Source organism: Protopterus annectens, chromosome 2.part1 (assembly GCF_019279795.1).
Source record: "Protopterus annectens isolate FY-2018-M chromosome 2.part1, PAN1.0, whole genome shotgun sequence".
NCBI lineage: Eukaryota > Metazoa > Chordata > Ceratodontiformes > Protopteridae > Protopterus > Protopterus annectens.
The window spans coordinates 461,122,862-461,140,569 of record NC_056729.1 but is presented as its reverse complement, the minus strand read 5'-3'; positions in this window follow the sequence as shown (position 1 = coordinate 461,140,569).

Genomic DNA, 17,708 nt, shown 5'->3' with positions numbered 1-17,708 from the left:
TAGATGAGAGCAAGGTAGTCCACACAGCCTACCTGGACCTTGTAAAAGCCTTCGACACAATACCCCACTCGGGCATCATAAATAAGCTTACCAGCTTAAATATCAATCCTATATCACAAGATGGGTTGCAAACTGGCTCAGAGATAGAACCCACATGGTCAGAATCACAGGTGCCATGTCCGAATCAAAACCAGTTACAAGTGGTGTCACACAGGGCTCAGTTCTGGGACCTCTCTTGTTCGGTATATACTTCTCTGAGGTTCAGGCTAACACAGGGGGATTATGGCTGACAAAGTTCGCAGATGACTGCAAAATGGGGGCCATAATCGAATCTCCAGCTGTCACAAGCATCCTCCAAAAGGGTCTCACAGAGACGGATGCTTGGTGCCAGACCCACAGCCTCAAGCTAAATGCTAAAAAGTGCATAGCCATCCCCTTTGGGAAAAACAAGGTGCCCACAAATTACCACATAGGTGGTAATCCATTAAGTACGGAAGAAATAATTAGAGATTTGGGGACCAACATAGATAGTAATCTCTCCTTTGATAATCACGTTGCCAAAGTGGTTAGAAAGACCTTCTATATAGCCCACATTATCACGAAAGGGTTCACATCTAGATCAAGAGAGGTCATTGTGCCCCTCTACTCGTCACTCATCAGGCCAATAATTGAATACAATGCCCCTTTTGGAATGTACCTTACCCGACACCTGCAGCAACTGGAGAGACCCCAAAGGTACCTCACCAAGAGGATCTTGGGCTGCAAACAGATGTCCTATGCAGCTCGACTAAAGAAACTCCAGCTCTACTCAGTTTGCTTACCACCTACTCAGAGGCGATCTATGCCTGACGTGCAAAGCCATGTCAAACCCAGAATTAATGGACATGCTCCACCTCAAGAAATCCAGGTCCCTTAGAGCTACATGCTCCAGGGACCTAAACCTCAGCACAAAAATAAATAGGACATGCTGGAGGGACAGATTCATTTCCCAGAGGCTCCCCTCACTCTGGAATAGAATCCCAATTCATGTTAGACATAGCCCCTCGCTGACCCTCTTCAAGCAAAATTTGGACGCGTGGATGAGAAATCGCAAATTCACCCCTGGGATCTCTCCTGTGTCCCTGCTAGTTAGAGGCACAGTAAATTAATCTTAAAAGGGTACCTTCTGTGACCCACTTCACAGAGGCACAGTAGGCTAATCTAATAGGGAGGCGGAAGCCAAATACACTCTGGCTAGGCTTATAAATGCCCTAGGGCAGATAGCCTAGTATCTACCTATGAACCTATGAACCTGTAAATGTAAAATCATAAGATGTTTGCAAAAAGCCTTTCAGCCACAAGAGACTTCATCATATGATGCTCAAACTGAAACCCTACAATGCTTCATGAAGCTGAAACAGAACGTGTGTGTGTGTGTGTGTGTGTGTGTGTGTGTGTGTGTGTGTGTGTGTGTGTATAAATATATAAATAAATATATAAATATATATATATATATATATATATATATATATATATATATATATATATATGGATCTAGGACTGTTGAACGAAAGTTCAACAGTCCAAATCCAACTTACCCTAACACACTTTAACGAATGTGCTTTTACCGAAAAAGCACTTTCATTAAAGCGCTTTAAAAACAAAACATTAAAAAAGAATAAAAAAGTGTTTATGCAGGGGGGTAAGCCCCCCTGCACCCCCCTAACCCCCCACACCCACCTACTTTATTATTCTCACACCGAGATTGCACTACAGTGGGGAAAAGGAAAAAATTCCCTTAACCACACCGTAGCATGATCTCCGCAAAAGTCACTCTCCCACAACTCCCTCTACCTCCAGGCATACTTACGCAAAAGTGCTTCTTTGGTGAAAAGCACTTTGTGTAAAGTATGCATGGCCATTTCAGATTCGGTGAAACGGCCATTCGCTCATTAGTCCCAGACCCATAAATATATATATATATATATATATATATATATATATATATATATATATATATATATATATACACACATATATAGATCTACTTTCATATGTCGAAATCCCAAATTACTGATTTTCATTTGTTTGAGACCGGGAAGCCCAAACTACATAATACTGAACATCAGAATATCAAAAATTAAAACACACAAACCCAGGACCCAAAACAAGTTTGATTTTAAGTTTTTGCAGAGGGGCTGTGCCCCCTGCACCCCCACACCCATTGCAAATTAAATATACCAACTCCAAGATTGTACTACATTGAGGGAAATAGCCAGTACAAGTATGCTGCAATAATTTTGTCACTTGTTTGTCTCTAATTCATAAAACAAGAAGGCTTTGGGTTTTGATTAGATGCTTTAATAGATACAGACACATCAGGATGGATAACAGCATCTTTAAATATGAATGAACTAGTTAATAGACAGAGCTTACATATGTACATGCTTACATCTCAACAGCTTACTACAAAATGGCAGTCAGACTTGCAGGTGCTCAGTATTTACACACTTGTGCAAGCCCTTGGATAGCTTCTTAAAGGTATATAAGCACAGATTGAGCTATATCCTCCCTCTTAAAAGATTGCCCTTTGAAAAAAACAATGTTATAGCTAGACATGTATTACAATACACATTGAAGGCAAAATACAATGTCCATGTCCAAGTTGCTTCACATCTGCTACAAGGTTTAGAGATTGAACCATATCTCGTAACATAACAGTTAGGACCAAATTTAGCAACAAGGACAGTCTGCGGTGCACAACTCATATCAAGAACTTCTGGATTTGTCACAGGAATAGGAATGTCCTCTGGAATTTCTCTGGAATTGGAACACCAGATAACTTACTCTGAGATAAAGAGTTTTTCTCACAGGCTATCTGCTGTGTTATAGGCTTGGACTCAAATGTTTCTGATTCTGCCTAAAAGTTGGTCCTTCTAATTCCATAATGTATGATCTCGGCTGTAGATCAATATTCTTCAACACACCAATCCGATCATAACCTTTGGATGTTTGCATCCTTAATGCTTCTACCTCTCATAATGGATTGAGCAGTTTGCTGGTTTTATCATAGTAGGACTTCTGGAATAGGTGCTTCTTCAACAGATTGGCTTTCACTAACCTGCTTTTCTTGACATATGGAACCAACAATTTACTACTGATTGGTAATGTGGTACTCGTTTGTCTCAACAGAAGTATCTGAGCAGGTGAACCAAGATGTTTATCATGAGGAACATTTCTGAGATTCAAGAGATTCAGGAAAACATCACTACTGTCTCATTTTGACTTCTCTAGTAACTGTTTTGCACTTTGCACTGCTCATTTTGCCAAACCATTTGACTGCAGGTACTCTGGACTATTTGTGACATAAGTAAAGTCCCATTCTTCAGCAAATCTTTTGAACTATTGGCTTATAAACTGCGTGTTATTGTCAGAAAAAAACTTTGTGTGGACTACCATGAACAGCAAAATGATGCTTCATCTTAGTAATGGCTGTACTGGATGCTAGGTTAGGAAGTAGGTCAATCACGAACCAATTGGAGTAAGAGTCTACTAGCAAGAAATAATGGTGACTATTCCACCTGAACATATCAGTGGCTACTGTTGACCAAGGTAGTTCTGGAATCTGATTAAGCTAAGTGGTTTTTTCTGTTGATATGGTTTGTACTATTACACAGTGAACAAGATGAAAGTGCTCTCTCAATATCTTGTGACATAGAAGTCCAAAATACAAGTCCTCTCACCCTTGTTTTGGTAGATTCAGTTCCTGGGTGACCACGATGCAAGATAGTTATGTACTCTGGTTGCAAGAACTTTGAAACAATTACTTTCTGACTTTCATAATGAAACATTGTCTGTAGCTGGCATCTCAAGAATGTCTAAAAAACACAAAATAAACTACTAAAATAGAAAAAAAACAGCTTCAGAAGGCAATCAGTAGTTTTAAAGTGCATAAAGCACTTTTTGTTTAATAAAATCAAACTTCTTCAGATGCAAACATTCAAGGTACAAGTTTCAGTTAAATAAAATACCAGAAGTGCTTGAATCTGTCAGCTCACATGCTATGATGACATCAGCAACAATAGTTAACCCTTCCTGTTCTATACACTATGAAAAAATACTGTTTAAAACTAAAACAATGCTGATAACCATGAACAAGGAAGACTGAAGCTATGGTTTAAAAATAAAGTATGCTGATGGGTATACTTTAAACAACAAAAACAAATAAATATATGAAATAATAAGGTTACCTATAAGGAATTACTATTACACTGCTGAAATTCTACACTACAAACTTTTTTTACTACAACATTTCATGCTGGTTCATAGCTAATCGCCTAGCCTAGAAAAATAACTCAGCTGGGAGTTTAAGAAATAAATGTAGGCACCATTAACAGTGACTAAAATTACCATGCAAGAAATAAACTTGATGTTGGGTACATAATTTTAACTAGCTATGATGGCCATCTTACTAAATCTATAGCATCCATGCTATGCTATGCTATGCCATTCACTTAATTCCATAATATGGTATTCATTATGTAAAAATAATATAAAAAATATAAAAAATACAGAATCTAACTATGACCTTTAAGGATAATTAAGGCTGAATATCCTGGTATCATGTTTACTAATGTAAGTCACTATTAGAGATGAATATTATTCATGAAATTAATATAAAATTAATATAAAAATTATTTTTTATGTTACATAGCTAGAAGGGAAATTCTGTCATCTAGTTAAACTTTTCAATTTAAGTAGATATCTAATCGAGCACATGTCATTAATACCTGAGTAATAGTATGCATCGAGGTGAATTTGCCAGTAAAGTTTAAGTTCTTCAAGTCTTAGGGAGATGGGACCACCCCAATGTCATATTTGACATGGTCAATAATCTTGAACTTAAATTTATGGTTTGAAAATATTCCTATATGTTTAGGCAATGCATTCTCTGTTTTCTTTTTATTGAGAGCGTACTGGTGTTTGTACACTCACTCCCAGAGCTTACGCTCAGTCTTGCCTATATAAAATACTGGGCAAGACTGGCACTTTTTTAAATATGCTACTAATTTGGTATTACAATTGTATCTGTCTTTTAATTTAAAGACATGGTCGTTCACCTTAAATGTGTTTCCTACCTCAGTGAATTTACAAAAGTTGCAGGATTTACACTTAAACATCCCAGGAAACTTCACAAATTGTAGTCTACTAGATTCCAAGAGGTTCTTGATGTTGCACCCTCTCCTATATATAATTTTGGGTGAAGTACCTAAACTACTGAGTAAGATCGCGTCACGTCTAAGCCATTCCCAGTTTTTTTTAACCAAATTCTGTACAAGATGGCTATCCACATTATAGGTAGTAACTAGGCTCAAGATGAATTCATCTTCTGTAACTGGATTATCCACATTAAAGTCTAACCCACACTTTTCTTTAGATATTGATGCTGGTACCCCTCCCGAACTCAAAATCGGGGTGTAAAAGCCAGAGCAATCCTCGACATCAAAAATTATACCAGGATACTAAATCTGAATATTTTATTTGGTAACAATGACAATAACAGTTAAAATGCCAGGAATGCCTTATGTGCACCAAGTGTCAACCCACCACTACATCCCAGCCTGCAGATATTCAAACATGCATGTGAGCTCGACCTGAGGCACTTAGTGAAATTCTCTAAGAATGCTACTGTCAAGATGAACATCAGCAAATATGAGTGGGATGAAATGAACTATTTAAGATCACTTAATGTGTGGGTTTCCAAACTGGATAAAGGTGGTGGCCTGACTATTATGGACCATCATGAATATGTGAAACAAATGAGGGACATTTTAGCAGGGGAGGCTTACCAAGTAACCTCCCTTAATGAAATAAACATGGCTTATTGACGGATAAATATGTATTTGAATGATTTATTCATAACAGCTAGAAATGAAGCTAATGTCTTTAACTACATGACCACGCCTTTCCTGAAAATCCTGAGACTATTCAGGATACCCAAGATCCATAAAGATCTAACCAATCCACCAATGATACCTTTAATGGATGTCCGAGATTCAGTCACTTATCCATGTGTGAATGTAGTGGATGCTATTCTGAAAAGATACCTGACAAGTGAGAGTCAAGTCTGTAAAGACTCATGGTCATTTTTAAAGAAAATTAATGAACTTGAATACAGCGAGAACTATAATGTTCTCACGATAGATGTAAAAGACCTCTATACATCTATCACACACTTGGAAGAAATCAAATGGATTATGGAGATGTTAAGGAAGAAAGGAGACCCTGATTCAGAAATTTCACTTGTATTTGAGTTGTTGGACATTGTTCTATCAAATAACTATTTTGTTTTTGAGAATGACTTTTACTTGCAGAAAATTGGGGTTGCCATGTGTTCCCCTTGTGGAGCCAGTCTGGCAAACCGAGTAATGGCATTCTGGGAAACAAATTTTATATTCAATATGAAGGAATGCAAGATACCTGATTTTGTTTTATACTTGGTTCTTGGATGACATTCTTATTATGCTGAAAGGGGATTTTGTATAAGGTAATAGATTAGTGGATTACTTTAATAATACCACATCCTTCCTGAAATTCACTCACACTTTTGATAGTGATGAAATAGCATGTTAGATATTGATCTTAGAAAAGATAGGGGGAGAAACCGATACTCGTCTAGAGTTTTCAAGAAAAGTACTTATTCCAACTCATGTCTTCATTATTCCAGCTGTCACCCTTACCATCAAAAATGTTTGGTCATTAAGGGCCAACTGGTAAGGGCGGCTAGAATTATCACTTTGGATAGAGACTTTGAGTTGGAATGTGAATTATTAAGAAACATGTTTTTAGCTCGAGACTACCCCAGTGATCTAATAAACTCACTTACGGAGGAGGTCCAGAGTAAGAGAAGGTCAGGCTTTTACACCCCAATTTTGAGTTCGGGAGGGGTACCGGCATCAATATCTAAAGAAAAGTGCGAGTTAGACTTTAATGTGGATAGTCCAGTTACAGAAGATGAATTCACCTTGAGCCTAGTTACTACCTATAATGTGGATAGCCATCTTGTACAGAATTTGGTTTGAAAAAACTGGGAATGGCTTAGATGTGACCCAACCTTACTCAGTAGCTGAGGTACTTCACCCAAAATTATATATAGGAGAAGGTGCATCATCAAGAACCTCTTGGAATCTAGTAGATCACAATTTGTGAAGTTTCCTGGGATGTTTAAGTGTGAATCCTGCAACTTTTGTAAATTCATTGAGGTAGGAAGCACATTTGAGGTGAATGACCATGTCTTTAAATTAAAAGACAGATACAATTGTAATACCAGATTAGTAGTATATTTAGCGAAGTGCCAGTCTTGCTCAGTATTTTATATAGGCAAGACTGAACGTAAGCTCTGGGAGCGAGTGTACAAACACCAGTACGCTCTCAATAAAAAGAAAACAGAGAATGCATTGGCTAAACATATAGGAATATTTCCAAACCATAAATTTAAGTTCAAGATTATTGACCATGTCAAATATGACATTAGGAGTGGTCCCATCTCCCTAAGACTTGAAGAACTTAAACTTTACTGGCAAATTCACCTCAATGCATACTGTTACCCAGGTATTAATGACGTGCTCAATTAGATGTCTACTTAAACTGAAAAGTTTAACTAGATGACAGATTTCCCTTCTAGCTATGTAACACAAGAAATAATTGTAATATTAATTTTATATTAATATCATGAATAATATTAATCTCTAATAGTGACTTATGTTAGTAAATGTGATACCAGGATATTCAGCCTTAATTCTCCTTAAAGGTCATAGCTAGATTCTGTATTTTTTATATATTTTTATATTATTTTTATATAATGAATGCCATATTGTGGAATTAAGTGAATGGCATAGCATAGCATGGATGATATAGATTTAGTAATATGGTCATCATAGCTCATTAAGATTATGTACCCAACATCAAGTTTATTTCTTGCATGGTAATTTTAGTCACTGTTAATGGTGCCTACATTTATTTCTCAAACACCCAGCTGAGTTATTTTTCTGGGCTAGGCAATTAGCTATGAAATGTTGTAGTAAAAAAGTTTGTAGTGTAGAATTTCAGCAGTGTAATAGTAATTCCTTATAGGTAACCTTATTATTTCATATATTTATTTGTTTTTGTTGTTTAAAGTATACCCATCAGCATGCTTTATTTTTAAACCATAGCTTCAATCTTCCTTGTTCATGGTTGTCAGTATTGTTTTAGTTTTAAACAGTATTTTTTTATAGTTTGTAGAACAGGAAGGGTTAACTATTGTTGCTGATGTCATCACAGCATGTTAGCTGACAGGCTCAAACACTTCCTGGTATTTTATTTAACTGAAACTTCTACTTTGAATGTTTGCATCTGAAGAAGTTTGATTTTATTAAATGAAAAGTGCTTTATGCACTTTAAAACTACTGGTTGCCTTCTGAAACCATTTATTTTTCTATCTCGAGAATGTTTGTTTTGGAGAGTCTAGTCGTAAGTCTGTACTCATAAATAAATGACCAACACAAGTAACGTCTTGTAGCCTGAATCTGGATTTATGTGGCTTGAGCTTAAGATTCACTTGACATGTCCTTTCTAGAACTTTTCTGAGGTTTCTGTAATGTTCTGCTTCATCACAACCTTCTACCAGTATATCGTCTACTATACTAGCACAAGGATACCCAGAAAAAAATTGCTCCATTTCATGCTAAAAGACTTCACTTGTAGAATTTATTCCAAATGGCATTCTCAAAAACCTGAACCTGCCAAATGGAGTACTGAATGTAGTGAGCAATGATAATTTTTTGTCAAGCTGAATTTGTCAAAATGAACTCTTTACATCTAAGGCAGAAAAAATAGTGGCATTTGTTATCAAGGCTGCGACTTCTTCGACTGTGCGCATTGGATGATGAAGTCTTTTTAGCGCTTTATTCAAATCTCATGGGTCAATACATATTCTGATGTCATCTGAGCTTTTCTTATCAGCTACCACCATGGAAGATAGCCATTCAGTTGGAGTTTTGACTGGACAAATCACACCTTTTCACATCATTTTATCAAACTCAGCTTTGACTCTGTCCTGCATGGCTATTGGAACTTTATGTGCTGGCCTGATAACTGGACTGACCTCTGGGGTCTAACTTCATGGAGTACACAACTGGAAGTTTGCCTAGTTTGACTTGGAACAGATCAACATAGGTAGAAAAAATGTGCTGGGCAAAATTAAAGTAGCGGCCTTTTAAGCTAACATGATGGACTTCCTTATTAAATGAAAGAAGTCCCATTTTCAAACTGTCTCTGAGCCCTAATAATGACTGGACGTGCTGCTTTACAACATAAAATAATACGTTGCGGCTTCTTCCAGCAAGGTGACATGAAACCACTACTGAGCCTTCAGTTTGGATTTCTTCACCTCCATAAGCAACAAGCTTCACATACCTTGCCAGATCAAGCCTTTCACCTTTACACACTCTAGAAAATGTTTCTGCTGACATAACATTGCACTTGGAACTTGTGCCAACTTTGAGCTCTGTGGGTTTGCCATTTATCCAAACAGTACAAAATGCTTCATTCTTGGCCCTTAAATCTACTGCATTAACCATTTCATGAAGCACTGACATACCATCCACATAAAGAGTAGAACTGCCACCGTTTAGCTGATCAACTCACTACTTAAAATGTTCCCTCTTAATAAAAGAATTTGGGCCATTTGATTTACAAAGTCTTTTGAAATTATTCCATTTATTACATTTGTGGCATTGTTGACCAAAAGCTAAACCTTTCTCCCTTTTAGATCCATGGGTTCCACCACAACTACAACAGTTAGCAATGAATGTAGGTTGGAGCCTATGCTTTGAGTCTGCTGACTCACTGTTATACCTCACTGAGACCGTGTGACTTGTACAATGTGCTAGAAAGTTCAGGGATTTACTAGTGGGTGTTTCAGGGGTTACAGTTGCTGCCGTGTGGTTGGGTCTATTTCTTCTAACCACATGCTGCATACTGTCAATGTAAGTTTTATCACTGTGCTTTCCAGAGCTCTTATTTGTAAGCATATTTGTATGCTTTTCTGTGAGCTAGTATATCTGACAATTCACAATGGCCTTATTCAAAGTTAAATCCCTGTCATGAAGCAAAATATTTCTCACAGCATCATCTTTTATACCACACACAAGTCTGTCCTTTATGAACTCATCCCTTGTCACAAATTCTGCACTTGTTAGCGTTATTTCTCATGTCAGTTATATATGCTGCAAAAGTTTCACCATATTTTTGATCCCTTGTGTAAGACAAGTACCTTTCTATAGTAACATTTGCTTGGGGGTTACACATTTCTCTAAATTTACATTTTAATCACTCATGGTCCTCCCTTGACTCAGCCAGTACAACAATATGACGGTTTTCCCTTTCTCCAGCATAGACAGCAGGTACATGCGCAAATGAACATTCCCTTTCTATAGCTTCTGACCCTACTAAATTAAGTAGAATAAATGCCTTTGTATGGTCATCTTTATCAGAAAATACAACCTGTATGAAATGTTGTATTCTTGGTCAAAAACTCTTCAGTGCTCAGCAATATTACTGTCAAACACAAGTGCACTGGATTTTCAAAATCCATCTGCCATGCCCAGAAGGTATACACAAACACACTAAAAATATGGCCCTTTTAATTATGTATGACCAAACTGTTCTGTGAGCTTGTAACAACATTCAAATGCACAATAAACTCTTCAAAATACTTTACTTTGCAAAATATGCCCTGTAATGGCTGTACTTGCAAAATATGCCTTGTAATGGCTGTACTTTTGCAAAATATACCTTGTAATAGCTGTACTTTGCAAAATATCTTTACTGTAACACTGACAAACAAACATGCAAACACTTTATACACTTCTAATAACTCGGATATCTTTGCTTAATACTAAAAATACATATGCTTTGCGAAAATGGTGTTGTTTCCCTTTATTTTAATCATTTTATGCAATGCAGACTTTATTTCAAACATTTTCTGTAGTAAATGAAATATTTTTATCAATATCATACATATCTGTTTATGCAAAAATTATTTAGAGCATTCTGTATGCCCAGTTTCATATTATGCGAAAATAAATAGTGCTGAGCAAGTTTTAATATCTAAAATTTGTTTCTGACCTGTTTTGAGAAGTATGCATATTTTGAGAATTATCCACTCTTGTATATTCCACCAGCATCTAAATAAATGCCTTAAGTTGTTTTATCCAAGCCGTTTCTGACTCCATGCCTCTTCAGATATTCGCTTCTGAAAACATGTCCTTTAGGCACGCCACTTCTGGCTCAATGTCCTTTTAGACATGCCACTTCTGACACCATGAAGCTTGTTCAACTCTAATACAAAAAACTAGGCTTGGGGTTTCATTCAGATGCTTTAATACATGCAAACACATCAGGATGGATAGCAGCATCTTTAAATATGAACAAATGAGTTAACAGACAGAGCTTACATCCATAAATACATCTCAACAGCTAACTACAAAATGGCAGTCAGACTTGCACGTGCTCAGTATTTACACACTTGTGCAAGCCCTTGGATACATTCTTAAAGGTATATACACACATATTGCTCTACAAGTTTTAACATCCCTAATGAAAAACTAATGCTTAAATACAAAACAATAACATGAACTAACTATATCAAACTACTAATGTACCCTTCTATAAAATCATTTCCTTACTTTTCTCAGTCTACAATTGTTGTATTCCACATATCCAAACTTCCACCAATGTTAAATTAAACATACACCATCTTCCTTCCTGACAAACTAAAACCTTTAAAGAAACAGAACACTACTTACACACATACACATAGGAAACATCAGAGCATTCGACATTTCAAATTGCGATCATTTACATTTTTGGCAATTTACACATTTGGCTACATGGTCTCAAACAAGTGAACTTCAATAATTTGGGATTTTGACATATGAAAGTAGATCCATATATATATATATATATATATATATATATATATATATATATATATATATATATATATATATATATATATATATATATATATATATATATATATATATGTGTGTGTGTGTGTGTGTGTGTGTGTGTGTACACATAGACAATCTTGTCTGATTAGATTGATGTAGTTAAATGAATGGGTAACATATGACATTGACCTAAAAAAGCCAGGTGACACATCTGGGCTTCACTACAGTCTTTGTCATGTGACTCAAAAGAAAGTATCACTTTGCTCCTGAACACATGTATTCAGCAGTATACCTGAGTAACACAAGCTCCTTGACATGTCTGAAGCCAGCATGTAGACAATTTACTTGCCCATAGCATACTGAAGTGTGTTCCTATAATCAGATGAATGGAATAGCTGAATGGCATAGAGGTGCACAATGAAAAGTATATACCTATATAGTCCGAAATTTAGTATGCACAGTACGGTGAACAATAAAATGGGCACCATTTGAAAGTGTAGATAAATAAGTAGTAATATGACCAAAATTCAGGGTCATTTTGCAGTCCTTGTTACTCTGTTCTACTATCTCAACAATAATTGCATAAGTGCTCCCTAACCTATGGTTCTCTGCCTTGTACTCCCTGACCTGTGAGGTGACCTGTGGTTCTCTGCTTTGTACTCCTTTACTGCGATGTGACCTGTGGTTCTTTGCCTTGTACTCCCTGACTGTAAGGTGACCTGTGTTTCTTTGCTTTGTATTCATGGTCTGTGTTTCTTTGCCTTGGGCTCCCTGACCTGTGGAGTGATCTGTAGTTCTTTGCCTTGTCCTCCTTGACCTGTGAGGTGACCTGTGGTTCTCTGCCTTCCACTCCCTGAACTGTGAGGTGACCTGTGGTTCTCTGCCTTGTACTCCCTGCCTGTTAGGTGACCTGTAGTTCTTTGCCTTGCACTCACTGACTGAAGTGTGACCTGTGGTTCTCCGCCTTGTACTCCATGCCTGTTAGGTAACCTGTGGTTCTCTGTCTTGTACTTCCTGACTGTGAGGTGACCTGTGTTTCTTTGCTTTGTTCTCCCTGACCTGTGTGGTGATCTGTGGTTCTCTGTCTTGTACTCCTTGACCTATGAGGTGACCTGTGGTTCTCCTTCTTGTACTGTCTGACTTGTGAGGTGACCTGTGGTTCTCTGTCATGTACTCCCTGACCTGTGAGTGACCTGTGGTTCTCCTTCTTGTGCTCTCTGGCCTGTGAGGTGGCCTGTGGTTCTCTGTCATGTACTCCCTGACCTGTGAGGTGATCTGTGGGTCTCTACCTTGTACTCCTTGAGCTGTGAGGTGACCTGTAATTCTCCTTTTTGTACTCTCTGACCTGTAAGGTGATCTGTGTTTCTCTGTTGTGTACTCCCTGACCTCTGAGGTGATCTGTGGGTATCTGCCTTGTACTCCTTGACCTGTGAGGTGACCTGTGTTTCTCTGCCTTGTACTCCTTGAACTGTAAGGTCACCTGTGGTTCTCCTTCTTTTACTCTCTGACCTGTGAGGTGACCTGTGGTTCTTTGTCATGTATTCCCTGACCTGTGAGGTGACCTGTGGGTCTCTGACTTGTACTTCTTGAGTTGTGAAGTGACCTGTGATTCTCCTTTTTGTACTCTCTGACCTGTGAGGTGACCTGTGGTTCTCTGTTGTGTACTCCCTGACCTGTGAGGTGATCTGTGGGTATCTGCCTTGTACTCCTTGACCTGTGAGGTGACCTGTGGTTCTCTGCCTTGTACACCTTGACCTGTGAGGTGACCTGTGGTTCTCCTTCTTTTACTCTCTGACCTGTAAGGTGACTTGTGGTTCTCTGTCATGTATTCCCTGACCTGTGAGGTGACCTGTGGGTCTTTGCCTTGTATTCCCTCAACTGTGGTTCTCTGCCTTGTAGTTCCTGACTTATGATGTGACCTGTGGTTCTTTGCTTTGTACTTGTCATTTTAGTTTATCCAATGCTGTGCTGCATTGCAAATAAGGTTATGACACAATCACTTCACTCTTCTCTTGTGTGCACAGTAAGTAATGTGAGGAATATGTAGACAATTTCTGGCAACATTTTTTTACAAAAGATGGCATAGTATGATGTGTTCTGCCATATATTAATATGGTTGCATGTTATGCATTAATGAATTCAAACAGTGAATCTTATTTCTGGAATACAGAAAATATTGAGGCTGTCTATACATAGCTAATGATACATGAGCAATTGTTGAGCTTGGATTGTGAAAAATATGCATTTGTAACACAATATCATCACCTACATACACTGTAGCACATATGGGGATATAGTACTATAGTGGATGGTGTTTACCTATACCTGCCTCGCGGTCATTGTCTATAACTTCAGCCGAGAGGAACACAATAGCATTTATTTGTATACTGCTGTTCAGAATATGACATAATAATAATTTACCCATTGATGAGAGAAGCATTCATTATTGTCAGATCCTACACCAACATGGTCAGAAACAAGTATAGAAACAGATGTGGTCAGACTGCAACAAGTCTTGCACATTACTGACAACTGGTTTTGGTAGTTATGAACATTAACAAATTCAAGGATGGACTGGAATTTTATTATAATGGCATGTGGTGGGCAGCACTGTATGCTGTCATCTCAAAGCATACATAATGAGAAAAAATGGCATTTGTGCTTGCTATCCTTTATGAATTGCATAATAATGATTGTCAAAGGTAATATTTCACATGCTGCTTGTATCTATGCATCACATAATAAAAATCAAATAGAGCAGAACACAGAAGTTACAATTTGCAGCAAGCATAATAAATATAGATGTGAATGAAAATCAGATGCAAAAAAACAATAAGGTTTATGGCAGATCACATGGCAATGTAAAAAAGAAAACACCTGTGCCTTCTAGAACCTACCAAAGAGGAGTACTTCCTCATTCACTGGAGAGGAGGTTTCAGACAACATAAAATCATATTGGGTAAGATATTAACTGCAAATGTTTCCATTTGACTGTGGAAACCTCCAACAACCACAAGGATTAAGAATACAGAAATATCACTATAAATCTTCTGGAGGAGCTTCAGATAATGGGTACCCAGATCATGCAGGGCTGAGTACATGAACACAAGAATTTTGCAGGTTATAATGCCATCCATTGCAGCTTCTCCGAATATGAGTAATATGAAAGCATTAGGGAATACCTGGAAGTAACTTAAGTGTGGAGTACTGTGGTAATTGCAATCTGTAATATTCAATATTTTTTTGTCTGAAAATATTGATATTGCACAAAACATATATTTTATATTTGTATAAATGGATACAAAAGTAAATGTCTGGAATGGGTTTCTAGGACCTCATATGAAATGCAATGACTTGAACAGGTAAATGTAATATAATATGCTGTGTTGCTTTATAACCTTTCTGTCTCATTTTTGCAGTCAGAGATTAGATTGGCTCCATTTAGTGTGAAATATAAAATAAGGATTTTTCAGTTACATTTCTGAGTATCATTTTGGAGGGCAGGTTAAGCTTTTTCAACTTTGCTTTATGTAACTGAGCAGCACTTACAGTTATCAATTCAAGAGATAAGTACTTGTTAGAGGCATAGATTTAGCCATGGGCAATGCCAAAACCTCTCAAAAAATGGTAAGCACTGCAGCTACGGAGGAAGCAAGGGACATGCAATAGAGAGTATATGAACCCCTAAATTCAGTAATAGGATTATTAGTTCAGCAACTGGAATCTGATGGTGGTATTCAAGGAAAAAATATCTAAACAAACAGTAAAAACTAATCTATCACGAAATCATATTCTTTGGCTCTATCTTGCTGGCATAGGTGTGTCAGCTATTATAGTTAATCTTAAGCCTTTCTTGATGTTGAAATCAAGGTTGGTGCAAAGGTCAAAGATAAGAGATACAAGTTTTCAAAATGACTTGGTGAGTTTTGTGCAGTTGTATTTATTTGTTTATTTATTTATTTCCAGTTTGATTACCGGGGAAGTCCACTGGGCCCAGCGAGCAAAAATAAAAATACAAGAACAAATACATTTCAAATAATACAAAGTGTGAACAATATTGCCCATAGTGGAAAAATATTGTGCAGATAAATTTTAACAAATTCACACAGTTAAAGTCAAAAGTCAAAAACTATTTACAATATTTACAGAGTGTGAGACATTGTATGGGAATTAGCTAGAGAAGGTTATAGCCAGCTATAAGGTGCTTTGGATCTCAGGAGGATACCCTCCCAGGGGCTTTTGTTAAAGAGTTCTAGGTAGGGAAAATGCAGTTACATTTCCATTTGGAGGAGAAGTAGGTGTAAAGCTGAGTTTTGAAGCTGTTTGTGTTTGACATTGTCCTTAGTGTGGAAGGGAGAGAGTTCCATTTCGTACCTAAGGAGAAGGAGAGGAGAAGCTGTCCAGCAGGAAGTTTAGGTTTGTGGACAGTAATTAAGTTTTGGTGTTCAGATCTGAGAGTTCTATTTGGGTGTATGGGGGAAGGATGTTAGTTAGAGCAGGGCATTTGGTTGGATTAAATATTATTCTCTGTGCTGTAGTGAGCTGGAGGAAGTCCAGGTAATATGTGAATTCTAACCAGTTGAGGGATTGGAGAGTGAGTGGAATGTTTGGCTTTGGTGGAAAATTTAGAAATGTTGCTATAACAGCTTTCAAGTTTGGAAGTGATCGAAGAGGATAGGTTACTTAGTACCAGGGTCTGTACAGATGGGAGGGAAGGAGGTAAGAGGAGGCCAGAGTATGCCTGGTAGAAGTAGAGAGGAAGTGGTTGTTCCTGTATAGCATACCTAGTTTTTGGTGGGTTTTCTTTATATTTTGCTGAATATGGATGTCGACCTTGAGGTGTTTATCTATAGTTACACTGAGTAGTTTGACAAAGGGAACAACTTTGATCAGAGAGTTGCTTTGGCTAAGGACTTAGACGGAATTTTTATCAAAAGAGAAAAATTTTGAGGGTGTGAATAGTAATATTTTAGATTTGTTAGCATTGAGAGAAAGGTGATTTTGGTGCATCCAGATCTCAGTAGTTAAGGAGGCAGTCTAAGTTTTAGATAGGAGTTCAGGGAGGTTAGAGGCAGAGCAGACAAGTGTAGAGCCATCTGCATATTGGATGACTTTGGCATTAGGAATAGCAGAGTGAAAGTTATTGATAAAGACATTAAACAGCATTGGTCCAAGGATGGACTCCTGTGGTATTCTGGTAGGGGTGATTTGATATGCTGTAGCTGGCAATCAAAACAAATGCAAGCAAATATGATTGGTTGGTAATAGAATCCTAAGTTAATATACAAAGCTGTAAATGAGATCCTACAAAATGCAGAAGGGAAGGAGGTTGTTGAGCTCTAATATTCAGTTGTGTAATGTAAGTGAAAGTGAGCTGTTGTGAAGGTCATATGATACTGGTATGTAACTAAAGGGGTGGAGTTCACTACTACTAATATCATACTTAATTGCATAGAGCACTAGTAAGGCCAAACCTGTGGGATTACCACCAGTCTGTGAGATTGCAGGCAGGAAGACAGGACTACAACATGTTGAAGTTAACATGACTTACAGGATAAAGGAAATGGAATAGATGGAGTATGAAGACATACTTAAAGCACTACACCTTGTCATGCTTGGAGAGATAACACACTGAAAGGATATTGGCTACAGATGCAGTGAATGGTCACTCACTTGCCAGAAATTTTGAATACGGCCAATTGCTACTACTCACTCAACCTTGGGATTTTCACA